Source organism: Cyanistes caeruleus, chromosome 1, assembly GCF_971803275.1.
Source record: "Cyanistes caeruleus chromosome 1, bCyaCae1.hap1.1, whole genome shotgun sequence".
Classification (NCBI taxonomy): Eukaryota; Metazoa; Chordata; class Aves; order Passeriformes; family Paridae; genus Cyanistes; species Cyanistes caeruleus.
Window position 1 is genome coordinate 27,291,866 of NC_141701.1, and position 20,692 is coordinate 27,312,557.

At 38.3% G+C, this 20,692-nt stretch overlaps 1 long non-coding RNA gene across 1 annotated transcript in view; it reads left to right on the top strand.

The window, feature by feature from the left end:
- Window positions 1-14,538: 14,538 nt before the first annotated feature.
- The window catches only part of LOC111924585 (uncharacterized), a 45,208-nt gene continuing 39,054 nt past the window's right edge, over window positions 14,539-20,692 (top strand). Inside the window, exon 1 of the long non-coding RNA XR_002861726.2 lies at window positions 14,539-15,233. This is a non-coding gene — a long non-coding RNA (uncharacterized LOC111924585). The remainder of the gene's footprint in view (window positions 15,234-20,692) is intronic.

Consider the following 20,692-nt stretch of genomic DNA (forward strand, 5'->3'; position numbering starts at 1 on the left):
TTTAATTAATCCTAAGTTTCCTTTGTAAAATGTAGAAAGAGGATCTACCCTTCCCTTAATAGGAAGCAGCTGTTCATTAAACAAGCCCACAGAAAAACACCTTTTAAGTACTATTCCAGGAGCTGAATTAATTTCATTTTAGACTCCACCAAAGAATATGATATTTTTTTCCTTAGAGATGGATGAGTTAGCACAGCCCAATGTTTGTGATACAAGTACTAGCCTGTACACACACACATGCAGGGAGTCTATGGAGGCAGCTCAGGCAGTTGCAGGAAGCACCACAGCTGAGCAACACTGGGTACAAACAGCCAGTCCTGATGCTGGAGACAGAGGATCACCTTTAAAAAGAATAGAGGGTAGACTGTACTTAGCTGGTACTTGCAGCCTTTAGTCAGTCTTATCACTCATATTGATATATTTCACATGAAATCCTTATGTCTGGCATGAATGAATGAGGTCTTAGACTATGAACTCTGTGTGTACATTTCTTGCTTTCTTTACCAATATCCACAACTCTGTTGATGATAATGGCTGTTTTCTGTTACTGAAGTGCTGACAGAAATCAAACACAATTGCTGCTTTCCTTAATCCCTATGTGATCTCCTCCTTTAGTGTCATAAACCAGTTAATTAATTTTCCTAATATTTCTATGAAACTGGTGATAATCTGATACATTTTATGACAAATTTTATTTCAGAAGTACAATTAATTAGCAGCAAACTTTTAAATGTCACAATAAAATTTATGTAGAAACAAATTTCACTGTTGAGCATAGGATAGAAGAAACTTAAACCAGTTTTCTTAAATTTATTTTAGTGGGTCTCACAAGGCAACTTTAAATAAAAAAATGAGGGGATAGACTTCACTCACTTTTTTAATTGGAATTAATTGTTGCAGTTGAGAAGCATTAAATTTAACAGATCCAGAACTTAAGTCTTTGGAATTCTACTTTCCATGAATCAGACTCTAGAAAGTTTCCATTTCTGCTTGTCAGCCATTCAGTAGATACACAGAAGACCACACATAGGAAACTCTTTATAGCTCAGACTTTTACTTTTGAAATGTAAGATATGTCTATCATTCACTGATATTTATTCTCCTCAATAGTACAACAGACATGCAATTTTAGCTACAAAAGCAGCTCTACTGAGAGCAAAGGAGACACACAGATACATAAAAATAGTATATGCATATGTGACTGGTATTCCTACCGCCACAACTGAAGCCTTGGAAAAATATTTAAGATTATCATGGAGAAAGGCTTTCACTAGGTAGAGTTTCAAAACAGACATTCAGAATTATTACACTAATAAATCCAGAGAAAAAAAACCCAACTTTTTAATGCCTTCCAAGTTCCAAATTTAAAACAAAAATGAAATGATCTTATGAAAATTATAACCTCAGATTTATATCAAAAGGTGTGCTTGCATGTAAAAAGAGGTATGTATCAGTTTCTCCAGAACCTAAACAACAACACCTTGTGCAAATATCTGTTAGAAGGCACTGGCAAGTGTGTCACCTATTCTTTGGAGGCCTTAAATCAGACATTAGATGTGGGATGCATCTTGCTAAAAGTTTTGAATTCTTTTGGGTAGTTGATTCTGAAATGTTTAAATACAGTTTCAGAGCTAATTACTAAAGCACATTAGCAGTAGTTACACAACAATATAGCTTCATTATGGCCAATAAAGTATTTTTCCAAACACCCATTAGGATGCAAATCCAGTCTTTGTGTGTTTGAGCCCATTGATGTGCAGGCATTTGGGGTCATTACACCTGTGGTCACTTATGGATCACTGAACTCTGTGACTGACGAATATTCTATCAGTGAAATGTGATGAGAACACTAGGTTTTATGACAACGCGTACACACAAGAAATTTGCATTAGAGGAAATAAAAAATTATCAGGAAGTAAAAACATTTCTGTGAAAAAGTACAGACCAGAAAAAGACTGGTATTAGAAAATAGAAATTCAGCTGAACACTTCAGGAGAGTTTCTATAACTTGGAGTCTCAAAAAAGATCTATCTTTTGATTTGGAAATTATTTGAAAACACGACTGTCAAAAGCAAAAGTGTCAATAGCAGCTACTGACATAATGGAAGGAGAAGAGAAGGCATTAAGGAAACACTCCATTGCTTACACTGATTGTTTGAAGACACTAATAGGTTAGCTTAGCCAAATAAATTCAGTCTCCTTTTCACTTCAACATCATCTTCTTCTTGAGGCAGGCATGCCTGCATCCTTTTCCTCACTGTGAGAATTAAATGCAGCTCCCAAGCTGGTGTACAGGTTGCTAATATGATCCTCAGCATAGTATGCCCTTGCCCCACAATGGATACATGGTGGAGAGCAGTGCTTCCAGGTAGCTGGTCCTAATTGTACTGATTTACAGTGACTCATTACATTAAATAAGCCTCCTAAGTAAGTGTCTCCCCTCCCACGTTTACTTTTCACTTATCAGTGATTAAGTAAACAGAAATAATATCTGGGAATGGGACCATAGCTACCATTATGTCTATCATTTTATCAGAGTGTAGGATTGGGAGTAGCTATAATGATTGTACCAAAAATGTACTGATAGAAAGTAAATAACAGCATGAAATGGACAGGAAATTAATTTAGATATTAGACAACTTAGAACTATATGAAAACTAGTGGTACTAAAAGCACCAGATATTGTCTCCTTACAGTTTCTACCTGATCTTGTAAGGGGGTGATCAATCTGAGTACAGTGGAAACTTTGAGATACTTGAAGTGATAAGGACATTTATTCAAGATCTCCAAATTATTTCTTTAGTAGCACAATATTCCCTGGTTGACATCTAAGTAGATAATGAGGCAGTAGAGGGGATCAAGAGAAAGACTTACTTGATAGTCTAAGTGGGAGGGACAAAAAGGGTAGAAAATCTGGCTAATAAGGAAGAGCTATAGGTAATGACCGAAAATTTGTGAGCAAGAAAGAATAAAATGTCCCAGAGAGCGATCTGTCATAGCCAGATTTATGTTCAAAACTATGGACATTATAACAATTAATAAAAATATTAGGTAACATATGGGGGGGTTTTGTTCACTTAGGTTTTTGGACTGGATGTTGACATTCAATGCAGCACTGGATAAGAATCATAGGAAGCAAAGTCAGATTAGATTGTTGGTGGAGAGACAGCAGAGGAAATTACTTGGGACACAGTTATATAAATGTCTTATCAGGTAGCAATTTATAAAGAAACATGATTAAGTTTGGAGGCAACAGGATCTTTGTCATACTCCTTGTTGAACTTGCTGAAAACAAACACCATGTACATTAACTTGAGATTTAGAGAAACATCCATTTATTTTTTTTCAGAAACCAATGAATCCTACACATTTTTGTGATTTCCTGGTGGACATTGTTAAAATGATATCTGATTTCAGCTTCCACTCAGGAAGTGACTTGTCTACCTTACTGATGCTATCAGCTCTCTGTGGGGGCTTTTGTTCCTCTCCATAATCCAGAGGCCTCCATGCCTGCTTCATCTTTGCTGCTCATTTTTTTGATGCTCACTTAAAACCATATTTCTCAGTGATGGCTGATGAACTGCTAGCATTTATTCCACTTGGTGCATCCACTTCCTTACAGTGTTGTGAATCAAGAACACCTTTTAAGAAAATGCAGTTTTTAATAACAGGTCTGTGCAGACATGGATGGTCACCTAGAAATATGCCAAAACAATTTCAGGCTGACATTTCATTTCAGAGACATTGTTTGGTTTCATGTGCTTAGTTAAACATTTCTGTTACTCTCAGCCTCTAAATAGGTACCGGCATGAGATTAAACACAAATGATGGCATCATCAAGTATGTTTTAAATTGCTCTCCACTTGCTCCTCACTGACCACCAAAACTAGAAACCATTTGTTGAGAGGGACAAACAATGTTTCTAGTTCACTGAGGTCTTAAAACAGCCCCTGATGGGGTCCCTTCCTTTGTCCAATATCCACCTGTGAAATTCTTAGCAGTATGACATTATTGCACAAGTGAGTACTTCTTTTCATATCCTGATGTTATTTGCACCAATTATTGAGATGACACGACAACAAGAGATGAGCAGGTAATCATGTTTGTAGGTGATGCTTCTGGCCAGCTGCAGTTTTCAAAGAAACTGTGTTTCTTGTTTGTTCTTCCACTGATAAGGTCAAATCCAAATGTAGGTACAAAATTTTGTGTGGGACTTTTGCCACTGAATTTGCCAAGACAGACACCAATTCAGGGAGTTTCAGAAAGTGGGTATTAAGAAGATTTCCCAATCACATATTAACTATCCATTGTTAATGTTAACATGGTGCCTCCTGGCGACCCTGGTTATTCTGGTTATTCTGTAAATGTGAGTCATCATCCCACACATAAAGAGCAAGAAGCACAATTCTATTTTTAAATAGACTTCCTGATCAAACACAAATTTCCCTAGGTTTCTGTGAAGCCTAAATATCTCTCTCCGCAGAAATTTGTTCTCATTCTTGACATTATTAGATAAATTCAATTTTTGCTGTGAATCCTGCAACTCAGCAGAGCTGGATATTCATTCTCTACATAAACAACTGTAACCTCTCAGTTTTTTATCAACTCGGTGGACTTTTATTGCCATTTCTCCCTTTTTGGTCATCCCCCTTCTAGGTCTTAATTTCTATTTCAGGCTTGCTTTGTGAAATGCATACAGTTCAGGGGGGAATACCCCAAAGATTATATACTAGAATAGGGTTTTCCATCGTACTGTCTGGAAATCCTTGAGATCTGTGGGTAATTTCATAGGAAGCCTTTAAAAGGCAAGAAAATAAAATCCCTATATGCTGGGGCAGGAATGCAAATGTTTCTGGGAGGAACACACCTTTATTAATCCATACCTGTATCACAAATATGTAGGAGTTCAGAGATCAAAAGAATTTGGAAAAAGTCATAAGAGAAGCTGCTAAAATGTGGCTACTACTTGGATCCAATCAGTAGGTTTTCCTCCTCAGTAGAAAGCTCAGAGCGAAAATTGTGTTCTCACCAAACAGCCTTGTTGGATGTAGTTGGTATCATGACCCATATATGTAAAAAATCACAAAATATCACACAAGGGCTTTGTAATTTCTGAAGACCTGTTTTATAATTTGTATTAAGGTGCATAAATTTCATCATTGTTTGCCATATTCTTATGATCACTTATTACCAACAAGATTTCCTGCATCATTCTTGACTGTTCTTAAACATATACCATTCAATATTCAATAGGCATTTAATGTTCTACAGTTTAAGATTCACCATAAGTCTTTGGCAGATGTATATAATGGTGAAAATGTATTCAGAGTAGGGTAGGGAGTGCTGAGTGCACTAATTTTTTTGGTAAAAGAATGAGAGAAGGGAAAAGAGAAATATAGATAATATTCTGCTGTGTCATCAGTGACATTCAAACAGGGACCACTTGTAACCACATGTAACTTCAAAGTAGAAAAATTCCTCTAAGTGTGGCATTGTTGTCTTGTCACATACTTATTTTACATATTGTTTAAGCATCAATCAAACCAAGAAGCATTTTCTGAACTATCATATTTTTAACTCATTTCCTCTTGAAAAACTGCTTTCAGGAATGAAATCTGGATTTAGGCATTGGAGGGATGTGAATAAAAAGGAATATATTTCTTTTAGTCTAGCTCTTATCATGACTGAAATAAACATTTCTTTCCTCAGAATACTTCAGTTAAAAAAACTAAATCTTAAGATATGCATACTCTATAGCAAACAGTAAAGCTAGCCAAGAATCCAGGAGCTCAAAAAACAAAAGTGTAGGGAATAAAAGAAGAGACAGAAAGGTCAAGATAAGAGAAGACTATGCTGTTCTGTGGAAAGGATCCAGTGCCTCTGACACCCACATGGAAATACTTCCCACAAAGTAGAAAAGTTTCAGCTCTGTGTTCCCAGTGGCAGAATCACTTTGGTGGCTCATCAGCTCTTGGAGCCAAGACAGGACAATGGAACCTGTAAGGCCCAGGCAATAGTCAAACAGTCAGAGAAACAGAGCACATGGGAAAGGAAGCAGGAGTCAAAGGAAGCAGGAACAGGCAGGGGGGCTCTGTTTACTCGGAATCCAAGTGACTCAAAAGACTCAGCACATGACACTAAGAATATTATTCTATTTTTTTAAGGGAATATTTGTTTAGGTGAAGATTAAACTAAGAAATTTCTGATCTATGGGAACAGGATCCCGCGATGTATTATTACTCACTGTGCAGGGCTGTTTCTCTGAAACAATACTGGAGGTCTAAAAATGTGACAGGAAGGACAGTTACATAAAACATTTTTAATGGAATTTAAAATTCCATGTGGTCATGTGCTTGCAATCCCTTATTCAAAAAATTTTGTTTCAGTAGCTCTAAATACTTTGTTTTCTGGTATTAAGATTCTCCTGTTGATTTTTCAAAGCTGAAAGAGTTTAAAGGGACATTTGTGAGCTTGACTGAGCTACTTGTGAAAGCACTCAGAAAGAACTCAAGCTTTTTCACTGCTTCCCACACACAGCTTCTCCTTACACAGAAAGGAAACCTACTTCTGTTAAGTGCAGCAACCACTAATGGTATTCGATGAGGATCAAGGGAAAAATTTGTTCTTTCCCAGGGATTTTTACAATACTGATAGAAAAGGTCATCTTTTTGTGGCTTTTATTATGAATATATATTTTTAGAATAGCTACTTTCTGCCTTCCTCTGACCCATTGCACTGCTCAGACACAGAAGTCTGTTCAGACAAATTTCCACTGTCCTGGGCTGAGAGCATCAGATAAACTCATCTCTGTCTTCTCTTGATTTTGGTTAGCAAATAAGTAAATGCACATCAAGACAGGACATTTTTTGTTTACTTAGTTTGGAGCATGTGAAAGTTTGTTATACTTTATCTGCTACAATGTATGGCAACAGTGTGAAATTATAAAAGGAATGTCCTTTAGGATAGCTTCAGACTTTTTAATGGTAATTTGTGGGTTATTCTTTTTTTGGTTTTTTATTTGACAATAAAGAAAGAAGGCAGGATGGATAATTAATTATAAAGGGAGTAAAAGAAGAGTAAGACAAATTTTCAAAAGCAATTCTTCATGCTAAAGGCTCACCTTGTGATCACTGATCACTGACTTTCTGGTCCTGAATGGGAGAATCCCCAAATCACTAGCTTCTGCTTTTCTGGATACAATACCCCACTTTATCTCTGTTACCAAAGTCAAATTACACAGGAGAAGATCCCAGGGGAAACTCTAAATCTCTGGCCCTCCTGAGGTGTTTCAGGGTGTCAGCAGAATGTGCCCTGTTTGCCCTTGCAGCAGTCAGTGAGGAGAGCTGACAGGGTGAGGAGTGTGCAGATCAAGAGGCTGATGAGTTTAGGCATGTTGAGAGTTGTAGAGAATCTATCTGAACCCCCTTTTCATCCCATAGGCACAAAATTCTGGCTAAATACCCAGCCCCTGAACTCCCACAGCTTTCTGGTGGGTTTGATACTTCTGAACCTGGCATCACTTCTTTCTATGATTTAGCCAAAATACCTCAGAAAGGCTACTGCTGGCAGCATGGCATAGAGAAAGGAGTGACTCCTGTCCTGCCTGCTCTGCCTGAGAGAACATCTGCACTAAGCAGGGGCTGGGGACCCTATTGGAAGCCTCCTCCAAGAGGTAAAAGTAGCTACCACTAGCAGTTAGCTGGGAAATAACAGTAAAACTCTTCAATATTAGCTGTGCTTTCACACACAAATTATTTATTTTGGCCTTTCTAGGATGAAGTACCTTCACAATTTTGGCTGGTAACACCTGAAAGAAACATTCTGCCTGTGGACACCTTGGCATCTATGTCACATAATTTTCTTCTCCTTTTGTTCTATTACTAGAAGCAATTACTAAGAGAAATGTTGCTTTTGAACAATTCATCTGTGCATGCTGTTTATATCTGAAATAGAAATCCTCAGCTTTTGACCAAGCTTGATGAGGATCATAATCCTGTTTTACTAACACGGATCCCTGGAGATCAGACTCTCACTCTGTTACTGCTATTGCAAAAGCCAGTGAGGTCAGATGAGACTCCTACAGCAGGTGCAGAACAAGCAGTAGGAGCTGCTAATCTGTTAGAAATCAAACACTGCACCTTGTTATACACATTATGGACCTGTGGTGTTTTATGCTGTATGTGCTATGCTACTGAACTTCTGAGGCAGTGAGCCCAGTTTATCGTCACACTGAGCCTTATCTTGTACTCAAGGAATGCTGCTCTCTGGGCTGCTTTAAGCTCACATGTAGCTGTGACTGCCTGGGACCCCAGAGCATCAGGCTTTCTGCAAGGTTTGTCCATTTTAAACATTCTGCTCCTGTGCTAACCTTGAAGGCCCAGCAAGACCGTGCTGTCTAGGCTTTTGAGATTTAGCCCTGCTGAGCTGTACACACCTCACCCGTGAAAATATTTGACTCTGTGATTTTTGGACTGCACACAGCAGTTCTTCACACCATACAAACAGGAGTTCCTGTAGGAGTTAGTTTGAAGTGTGTGATAGAAGAACATACAGGTCCCCTCTGTATTCCTGTAGGAAAGTGGTCTCAGTCCCGTCCCCTCACTTTCTGTGTTTGCCTCGTTGCTGTCTGTTCCTGCCAGGGAGCAGGTCATGGACCTGCTGGTGCACTGCTCTGATCTGTCACTGAATGCCTTAAAGAGCTTTTAGGGTGACATTTTTACTGCTTTTGACGAGATCTTAGATGCAGAAACAAGAGGTTCTTTGCTGTGCAAAACTCCCTCTCTTAGTTCCCTTTTCATGGAGATTTTACCCTTTTGTTTTCCTCACTTTTTCTGTGATGTGCTCTGAAAAGAAATTGCTGCTTTGTAGTGTTTGGTAACAGACTACTGAAGAACAAATACAAGCAAAAGTGGATGGCACCTTTGATACTGTAAAGGCAGAAAAATTGCAAATTAAAATACTGTAGTATTATATAACAGCTCGGCAAACCAGACTTGTTTGTTCATTATTTTAAAAATTAATCTATTTAAAAGAGAAATTCCTAAACTGTGAATGAGAAACACACATTTTTTAGTGTAAACTGTTAGTTCCCACAGCAACATTAAATGGTGTGGTTCTGTCACTTCCCAGGATGTTTTATTACATGAAGTGCATACCATTAGTGGCAGATATATTAAATAAAATTTCCTTTCTTCCTGTACATGCTCGTTGCCTGGTGGTTCTTCTTCAGGGATGTCCTCTGAGTCCTTTATCTGCTGTCTCTATTTGCATATGCATTGTTGCTAATCACACTCCCCAGTGACTGGCCTTTTTATTTTGCTGGAATACACTTTTTTCACTACAGGAGTGGCTGCTGCTGTTACCCTGTGGTCTGCACAACCAGTGTGTGATCCCATAACCTGAGATGACTTTATAATTTGAGACTATAGGAAGAGGATTCTCCAGGAATGTCACGCTACCACTGAGCCTGAGGATTTTCACCAGGATCCCCAGCAAAATATCGGTAATGAGAAGTTGCAGGAGAGAAAATCTGCAGCTGAGCTCACAGAGATGACTTAGAAAATGAGCTAAATCTGAGTGCAAAAATATAGTTCTCAGTCATCATTTTTTCTGTAGCAATGTCAACTATGTTTTTGATAAATAAAAAAAATGCATGCTGAAAAAGAATTGAGTCCTACAAAACTGTAAGCAACCTTGAAAACTTTCCTTTTATCTGTCATTTCTAAAGTTCTGAGATAGGCTGTTAAAGCTTCTAGAAATATAAAAGCTGAATCCCTGTAAAGTGTGTGAAATAGCTATTCATGGAGACAGAATATTGATTCAGGGAAAATTAATACAATCTTTGAAAAAAACAAGGTCAAAAGGCTTAAAAAATATTTTTTTCCTTACATTTAAGCAGGCAAGGGCATGATTTAGCTCAGATGCCTCATCTCATCCAAAACCTATTCTATTTCATGTTGAAACATAGAAAAAAATTAGTGTGTCAGTTCTTAATTATATTTTTACTTGCTTCTGGCATTTTGGTTAGTTTGGTTTGGGTGTCTTTTAATTTCTAGGATTTAATTCCATGTCTAGTACACGAAAGCACAACCTGTGTGAGGTGTCCACTTCCCCAAGATTAAGCTGTTGCCTCTGAGACAGAGAGAGGATCTATAAAGTGCTGTATCAGGGAGTTTCAGATCACCCTTTTTCACACAATATACTGGTACTACACAAGAAACAACAGAGTGGTTCAGCTGGCAAAAAAAGACAATCTCAAGGCTTTTACTATGGGCTACCTGCAGGAGGACCCAAGTCAAAAATCAAATTAAACCAATAGGACTTTTTCTTCAGCAAAGATTAGAGCACGTATTTAGGTATCTTCTTGACCTTTTTTTAGCTGAGGCCCAGTTTGGGGACAATCCTGGGTTTTCTCTGTGGGGCAGGGGCAGGACCACTTCAAAGTCAAAGTGCCTTCCCTCCAGTACCATCTGTCTGCAGCTCTCAGTGCTACACAAGAGTGGAAATGAGCCTGTACATTCTCATAGCATAACCAGGAGGCTGGGATAGCACACTATTAAAAAAAAATTAAAAAATTAAAATTGATTTCTTGTTATTTGGCTCAGCTACACTTACTCTTTATGTGAAGTCACTAAAAGCCAAGTAGAAATGTGGAAATCATGAGCCCAATACTTTTTCTTTGCCTGACTGTAAGGACACCCTGGAATTTTTTAAGGATTTTAACACCCTGCATGTTTCAGGTCATTTGTACTGCAGGGTCCCTAAGGAAATAGCAGTAATCAACTGAATGAGTGCTAACTTATTCTCTCTCAAGAGGGGCAGCTGCTCCAGAGATGCTGGCAGGAGAGTTTGTTCCCTTCTTACAGCATCCCACTGTTTGTTTCTGCTCTGCCTCTATATTTAAGTGTTCATGCCAAAGGTTATCCATGGAGCTGAAATTAACTTCAAGTTCTCCCCTACATGATACCACATAATGTGGAGTGTTATAAAAGATAAAGAATAGGAAGGCTTCTGTCCTACTGGCCTATAAATAAAATATTTGTGTGTTAGGGCAGGATAGGCCTTTTGGCCTCAGTATGATAAAATTGTAGAGACTAGCCCCAGAAGACTGCATTATCACAGATGTACAGTAGCACAGAAATAACTCATCAGAAGAAATGAGTGAGCCACAGTGTTGCAAAAGAAAGGTAAAATTTCTAGAATAAGATGTTAAATATGCCTTTTATCTCTATGGCCCAGACTAGATGTAGCATGTGAATACACGTGGATGCATGTAAACATAACATCCTGAGGTTCAAAGTATGTCACTCCTTCTAACCAAATTATTAAGTTCACTATTTAAAATACCTCTATAATTTCACTTTTGCCTGGCAGTTTCAAAAACACTCATATTTTACCTTATTCCCCCACTGATATGAGAAAACTTGCAAATTTAGAGCACTTTTGATGTATTTTCCCCACCCAAGCAAGGGTGGAGTTTTTGTTACTTTGCACTGAACTCTCTCATAGAGTGGAGAAGAAGGACACATCTCCATTTATATATTATACATAACATATGATTTTTAACGATCCTTTCCATAAGCTCTAGTCCTCTACACCATGGTCTGCAACTGAAAACTATCTATCATATGAGCAACTACAATAATGCAGCTACAGGTACTGATGATCTTCTGTAATTACACAACATTCCATAAGACACAAATTCAAAACTACCGAGCTGGAGTTTCTACAAAAGGGATCTCCTCAGGGCATAAATTAAGCTAAAGAATATCAGCTTTTTACCAACCAAGAACATTATTAGCAAATGGAATACTTTAGATAATGGTAAAAGGTATGAGGAAATTGATTGTTGTTGAATTAGTTTCAATTAAATATCATTCAAATGCTGGCCAAATTAACTGACCTGACCTTGACTGAAAGAAGGAATAAACCACATAATACATGACCCAGTGCTCAGTGCTATTGACCCAGCAGAATGGATAATATACAGTTATCTAATGTGGCACATCCTGTGCTCAGAGCTATGAACTCATTCACACAGAATAATTTATTTGGTTATAGAAAAAGCTCTTAGAATTAACAAATGGCTTCTTATTTCTTTTTCCTCTCTTCAGTACTACCAGCACTGCCCTTTGTGCACAGTTAAGTGCTACTTGACTTGAAATGTAAAGAAATACCATCTCACAGCTGTCTCTACCCAGGCAATTTGCCATTAAGTGAAGCCTGCCAAAGCAAAGGTTTTGGCATAAGGCAGGAGTAACTTGTTGCAGTGGCCTGAGAAACATGTAGAAGCCTCACTGAATGCCAATATGTTCAGTGCTACCACTGCCACGAGGGAGCTCACTGTAGAACACACCACAGCTCTCGAGCTGTTAGGCAATATAGAGCAAAAACGTTGAATGGCTGACTTCAGAGAATTTGTTATGGGTTTAAACTGTGCAGCAATTACAGAGCCTTGAAGGAATGTTTGTAAAGTATACCTTCCCCTCTAGTTACTAGGATTTAATTATTAAACCCAAATTTCATTAACATAATGAGTCCCATCCCTTTCACTGTGCCTCTAAATTGCTCACAAAATTACCAAAAGAAATTTTCATATTGTAACAAAGACCTGGCCACAAACATTACAGGGTAAAAGAATGATTCTTTCATGTTGGTAAAATTCATTAGATCTTAAAAATGCACATTTTAAAGGAAGTAAGACTGAATCAGATTTTAATGATGGTGACATTAGTAACAAAAGGTGCATGCAATTTATGCAACCAAACCTTTACAACAAGCTGCAACCAAACCTCTGTATCTGACTGCCCTTTTAACAATAAAGGGCAATGTCAATTCAATATTGACATTGGAACACCAAGATTTCCCACAGAAACTACATTTTCTTAATATTTTTGTTTATAAATTCTAGGGTATCTGGTTAAGAGGATATCCTCCCTCTAAATAATGGACAGTCTAAATATTTGCCTGTCTCCAAAAGAAACACAATACCTATTAGCATAAGAGATTCATTTCTATTTAATACAACATGCTCTTTTCAAGCTTTGTAATGTCAAATCTTTTCCCAAAATATTGCGATTGTCCACAATGCTATGTACACCACCATTTCTCTCACAAGTAAAACACTGAACTTCTCTCACATGGCTCTTTCACCTGTAGATTCATCAGCATAAGGAGGCTTTTTTTAACACATGGTTGAGTGTGTACACTCAACATGTACAAACTATACACATTTTGTAGTCTATATCATGTAGTGTAGAATATTGTTTCAGAGTTGCAAAACTGAAAATGTGTTCTCCCAGCATTACTCCATAAAATATTTTCTGGTACCTAAGATAGTTTTCAGCTCTGGAACACTTTAAAAGATTTGTGAAAATATTACTTTCTTGCTTAAAGCATAACATTAAAAGTTCTGTCATGCACTGACTGTGATGAATTATTACAGTCCTTAGTATAATGTTATGCCTCATGTTAGGCACTAAAAGTTAGATATTTCCTGTTCAGCAAGTGTCATTGATCCCACTGTATGTGTTCTGAACAACAGTTCTATTTTACCATGGATCTAGATTATTTAATGTCTGTAAAAGCATCAAACTGTGTTGGTCTGTCAAGAAAGGAAATCCTAAATACTTGAAAATTAACATTAGGTAAAAGCGTGACCATATGTTTATATTACTTGCACTCATTATTAAGACAAAAAACACTTATTAATTTTATTATTCATCTGATAAGAAAGTCAGACACATTTGTACAAGTGAGAGGGGTGTCACAAACATGAGTGCTCCTTTTTGCTCTTGTACCAAACCTGAGCTCCACAAACAATTGGAAGCTCCCCAGCAGCAATGAGCACATGAGCTTGTTAACAGCCATGGCTGTGAGGGAAGGTTCAGGGCAGCATGCCTGGTGCACTGATTGATGTGAATGGTTTTTTACTGCCTGTATTTACCATATGGTCACAAAGTGTAGGTTGAAGGGAGTGTTTCCAGCAGGGATGTGACCCTGCAAGGAGAGCTAGGTTCACAGCTCTTCTATTCCCTGTGAATTGTTTACCCCTCACCTTCTTTGTTGGTCCTGAGTGTAACTTTTCTGAGGCTGGAATTCCCTGTCTCTGTGAAATGCCTACTGTGATACAGCCTCACTCATCACCCGTGTTGCCGCTACTTCAGCATCAATAGCAGCAGCAACGTGGTACTGGATGTGTAGCATTAGCTGACACAGGATACATCCTGCACCCTGTACACTGAGGAAAATTCAGCACCAACCAGGTCTTTAATTCTGTTAAAGGAAGGGGTGTGTGCTCTACACTGATTATTCTTCTCTGATATTCTGGACTGTAATCACTCATTAGCATTCAGGTCTGAGAAACAGCTGAATGAAATACATGTTTCTTCTTTTAACTCTTTTTGCTGCAAACGTGCAGAAATTAAGGTTCTCATGTACATATTTTGCGTGGCAGAAGAGATAAGAACCAGCAGATAAAGTTCAGAACGTCAGTAAACGACGTTCAACCTGTCCTCCATTTGAGTAAGGTACTTATCGAGAACAGGGAGGAGTGAAGGGCACAGCTGGCTTTCCAGATAATGCTCATAACCTTATAGGACCTTTCAAAATATATTGCAAGCACACCAAAAATGATTACTTTCTCATGTTTACTTCATTTTTTATTGTGACACAGAGGGGATAGTATCAATGACTGACATGCCCTTGTATTTAAGACTACTGCAAAAATGAGGAGCTTAGAAAGGTCCAACCACCACTGGCCTCTGTGTATCAGGAGTTCTCCCCATAGCAAGCCAGCCTTAATGGTGTGTCCATATCTTTCTGACTGCAGAGACTGCTCCATTTCTTGCAACAATAATCTCCCTGAAAAAAGCAGGAAAAAACAAACCTTAAAGATGTGTTGCAGTCCTATCCCTTATCTTTTTCCCTTTGGTCGACTTATCCTCTCCAAAGAGCAAGGAGATTGCAACTGTGTTCCTGAGTAAAGGAGGAGGAAAGCCCTGGCCCGCATTAACTATGTTGGTTATTACCCAGACAGTCTGGCTGCAGGCACAGAACTTCACAAATACAATTTCAGACGTGAGGAAATGAGTTTTCTGTTGATATCACAGTGGGAAATATTCCAAAGCAACATTACAGAGCGTGCATATGTGCATGTGTAGCTTAGTGGCACCAATGCCGTATACAACAGTCAAACCAAAATCAACATCAGCATTTGTCTTTGTCAGAATCAGGTAAGAGTGGAATGCTGGTGTCAGAATGACATTTTTTTTAATTTATTCTTTAATGGTTGATTTATCCTTTTGAAGTTATGGGGGACAGCTATTTTTATAAAGATTGTATCGACATTCTGGCTGTATTTGAGACAAGGATTACTCCTTGAAAAGGTAAATCTTTTCTTCACTTAGCAACTTAAATATTTTAAGTCAACTGGCAGTGTGATTATCAAAGGTGAGTGCACTGCTGTATTTCCACATCATAATAGTGCATATTATGCCAGCAACTAAAAGAAGAGAAGGGCTTTTCTGCATTCTAAACTCCAGGGAAGTTTACAACATGAAATTGTGTATATCTTAATAATTGTGTAGGAAGTTGCTCTAAAATATAGATGCTGCTGCAAAAGTCTGAATTATTCTCTTGAAATTGTCTATGTGCCCCCTGTGTGCCTCTTGCATATACCAACAAGCTATACAGGATTTAAAAAGAGAATCAACATTTTAGGCAAGGCTGGGAAAAAACACCTGTCACAGGTTTTTCCTTTTAGTGATTTCTGGATCTTTTTTTTTCAGTCAAGCTGACATTTCAATTTTAAATAGCACTTTGTTTGAAATCACCAAGGTATGAAACAGTCATCTTGCAAGAAACAAAAATAGCTTAGCACAAACCATTAACAGAGAAAGAGGAGTTTCTGTTATAAAATTTTTTCTTTTGTATTATTTGGATGTTGACTTCTTGTGTGATCTCAGACTTCTTACTGAACTAGATTCTCAGGAACTTATACTGACTCACTACTGGAAACAGCTAACACCTGTTACACCTTGAACCTGATATTTGACTTACATGGCAATTAATTCTGCCTTTATATCATCTGGGTGGTTAATGAAATTTCAGTGTTTCAGCTCTAGTGAAAATTAAGTCTTGGGCTTGCCAGTACAAGAGAGAAATGGATAAACTGCAAACAGCACAGATCCACTAAGATTAAGTAACTGACATAAATGCATAAAGGAAGAAATTAGGAGACCTGGACTTGTTCAATATGGAGAAATCTAAGGGGAGATGTAATTGTCTTTAAAGACTAGGGGGAAGTTACCCAAAAGAAGGAACAGACTCCTCAGAGGTGCTCAGGGAAAGAAGGAGACATGACAATTACCAGCTGCAGCAAGAGAAATTTTGGCTAAAAAAAAAAAAACAACAAAATTTTGGGTGTTGTGAAGCAACAATAGGAATAGGCTTGTGGAGAGGCTGTGGAACTTCCACTCTGGAAATTTCCAAGTCATGAGTGGTCATGGACCTGAACAACAGTCTGACTTCAGATTTAGTTCTGCTTTGAGCAGGAGGTTGGCTTAGATCTGTGATTCTAATAGACACATGGGGAAAACACTTGCTTTTTACACTGCCAGCTTCCTGCAAATCCTTCATGAGACTTTCAGTAACCTTCAAATCTTGTTTATAATGATATGACATTAGGGCAGTGTATGGATGACTGCCCTTCTTTACTCCAGCCTAGCCAAAAAGCTTTCAAAATACATTCAAAATGTCTACACAGCTGCAAATTCTCCTCCACTATACATATATCTGTTCATACCTGAGGTACACATGTAGAAATGCACATAAAGAAATACAATCTAAGAGTAGATTCTTGTGATGTCAAGCTTTACAGAATAGCTGGAAATGACAAGCAGAATTCCTTCTTCTACACCAAAATAATTCCCTTTTATCACATTCCTGGAAAATCACCTTTTCTGAAATTTTAGTGTCTCATAAATACACATCATAGTCTTCTGGCAGTAAAAATTTACCTTAGCAGGAACTGTCTACTCATAACACAAGCCAAATGTGGGATTTTCTGCTGCTGGTAGAACATGTAGACCTCTAGCCTGTGAATAATGTCCTGTATGTAAGTGAGTTTAATTACATCACTCTCCCTATGAAAAAGTGCAATTTAGCCCTATGGTGAACTCATTTCAGTTTCCCAACACTGACTGCTTTGGGCATTTTTTGCATTCTAAACAGTATGAATCCTAAGCCTCATTAATTTTGTTATTAGCCCTGCTGCTTTTATGCATTTAAAACCCCAGAGTGGGTGTGAAAAGACATTTTTCAAGGAGGTTGTGCAACTCTCTTCCCTTTTACAGCTAGAAGCGTGTCTGATCCACAAGGAATCCTGATGCCTTTCTTTTGACATGGTCTGTGAAGCACTCAAGATTCTTAAAAACTAAAATTAATTTTAGGAATCCCTTGGTCTCTGGTATCTTGCCTGCTCTTTTCCTGGGAATAGAGAATGGGATCTCCAGGAAAAACATTTCTACCAAGGTTTTCCAAGTAATGTCTGATTTGTCACATTTTTCCTTGCACATACATTTTAAAACACTGGATTGTTTTATTTTTACTTGCATGTCTTAAGTTTGCAAAAGACATGTGCTTACATATGCTGCATATTCACAACCTCTTGTTAACATTAAAAAAAAAAATTAAATTGTGATTATTGTGTTCTAGTGGCAGCCTGCAATGAAGTGTAGAGTAACAGTCACAGCATGTAAAGCACTCAGGTCCCCAGTACACATTTATATTATGCTACTTTCAAGCTAATGCTCTGAAATATGAATGTGCCATCGTAACACTGTTTTTTGCTGGAATGGCATCAGGGCCAAGAAATAAAACTCACTCGTGAGCTGCAGGCACACAGAAGTGTCACACAGGATCCTGAGCCACCTCCATCCACCCAGTACAGGTGCACAGCCTGCAACTCACTGCTGAGAAAACCTTTCTCCTGCTTTCTGACAACATTTTGCCTGCCAGACAGCACAGTCTGTTTCCAGTCGAACAGAGGAACTAATACTACACTCAGCCAGTATTCAGTGGGGAAAAAACCTTCTCTTTCAGCTCAGTCCAAGAACAGATGATCCTTGGTGGTCTGTGCAAAACAACTTTCTCTTTTGATTTATCCTTAGCCACTGGGCTGTTTCCCTGCTTGGTGGAATACCACTGTGCAGGATGGGAATGCTTTCTTTTAATATACTGGTATCTGTATCTCAAAGTGCATCTGTCAGCAACCGTGGTGAACTCTCCCCTACTTTCACAAACCTCATGTGTTTTCTGCCAAAGGCTAAGCAAAGCTGAAGTGGAGCAGAAAGGGAGACGCTGTCAAACTTTAAGGAGCAGTAGGTGTGATCTCTGCAGCACTTAGCAGAAACTTCCATGAGGTTTGCACAAAGCTGATAGTGCTCCCACTGCAAGAACTCATCACTAGGTATGGCTGATGACTTCAGCACAGGACAGCTGCAGTGGAGGAAATTAAAGGAAGGGTTTCCTTTCATCTGGATCCAAGAATCTGTGATTATTGCTTGCCTGTGCACTGAGGGGAAAAAAAATAATAAGAAGAAAAGGAAGATAGTAAACACTTGTATATTACTGAAATTCTAGAGTACTGCAGAATCAGGAAGAAAATTAAAATCTTCAGCTGAGTAACCACACTATTTATCATTAGCAAAAATGAAGTAGATGGTGAATTTCCAGATGGTTATAAAGTATATGCCATAAATTAATTACATAGAGTAGATAGCAGGTGCTGTTTCCTTTTTCCCCAAGACAGCTTTTGAGATCAGGAAGAGGCCAGAAGGAACTACAGGCTATCAGACTGGTCCCAGCATGGGGTGGAGAAGGTACCTGGGTGTTTGGATGAGCTTTCAGCAGTACCAGTTCAAGGGCACATAATATTTGTTCAAGCTAGGAATTCTCTAAAGCTAATCAGCTGAAGCCCTCAGGGAATAGTTTCAGTGAAGCAGCTTGCTGTGAGTTCATCAGAAAACACAGATCTAGATGCTGGCAAGGTGTTATTGTGACTGGATCCTGTTTTCTGGGCTCTTCTACTGTAACCAGTACACCAACTGGTACAGTTCAGAGTATCACTAAGAAAGAAACATAAAAGGCTTTTCTTTGTTGCTTACTAGATTCCAGTAATGAAGTTAAGATGAAATTTGTTCACAGGGGTTCCACAAAAAAAAGGAACAAATTATTACTGAATAGAGTCATATTATTGGATGGAAAAAATACCATCTGGAACAACAATCAAAGAAACTTTCCTTGGAAATATTCTCTGTTGTGATCATACTGTCATGAAAAATGTTGTGCTATAGTACTGACAAGCAATGAGATGTTTTCATAAAGCTGCAATAGTAAATCCTGTTATTGTCAGATTGCTGAAGATGAAGATGAAATTATTCTTTTATAGCCATGAAACTGTTAATCATTCAGTGATGAAATACTTGAGACATCAGTTTCAGCTGAATTTGAGTTGTTTCTGAGTCTCTTTTCAGTCCTCAGTGTTCTAAGGGTTCAGTGAGCAAGGTACAATAATTGCACTCTAATTTTAATGTAGCCCAACCCATCAAAACACTGGCATTGCATTTATTCAGTCAGCAGGTCCTGACTCCTTGCACACAGAGCATATCACACGTAGGACTTCAATGCCATAGTTAACTCTTCATCTGCACAGCTGTAAGTAGATAGTGTACAAATTACTTGGTAGAGACCACTAACCTGTTCTACAGGTATGTGTATGTTTTTTCTTCCTGGGTTGTCAATGACTCTTGCCCCTCCACAGCTAAGTCAGCAAGAACATCTCAGTGATACAGAATTAACCCCAAATATTCACCAGGGCTGAAGAAAATTAGCTTTGAGATAACTTGTTTTGATTGGAGATTTTATCTTGCAGAGATGTAATATTATCTCCTAGTATTTTTATCCTGGTTTCCTAGAAAGCATCTATAACTATTAGAACAGGGCTAGAATTCTTTTTACATTAGAAACATGAAACAGGATTGTTATCTCTACAGAACTTTGAGGCAACTCCCAATGACTTGGACAAGCCTTCCAACACATAGCCAGAGGAAATAAAGCTTTTTTTGTTGCTAGTTCTTTTTACTCAATGCCTTCATCTCAATCTTCAAAGGCCTTCATTAATTCAATCTCCACTGCCTAAAGAACACCTCTCTCCTGTCTCTGTGAGGTTTATTTGTAACAGTTCTATTCTCTAGAATGTCAAACCCACTGACTTTAAGCATATAACATGTGAAACCAGAAAAAAATTTTCTCAGCTGCCACCTCACATCTCTTCAGCAGAGGACAATGGAAATGCCCACAAACCTGTCCACTCTGAGACTAAAATATCAACTACATTTTTGCAATTATTTGTGTATGTAGCCACAAGAGAAAAAAGAGAGGTAAATACATACAGGAAAGGTTTGAGGGGAGGTAGGGAATAGATAGTGCTGGCAGAGAAAGAGAGGACTGGAGGAAAAGGGCCACAGCTGCTACAAAGGTGAGCATTAGTCCCACGTGTGCTTCTGAGTACTCCCTTGGCCAATATGAAAACCCAGCATGAGGAATGAACCTGAACCCCACAGCTTCTTGCAGCTGTAAGATTTATTCAAAGTGCTGGCAGAGAGAATGAAAACTGTAATATAAGAAGAAC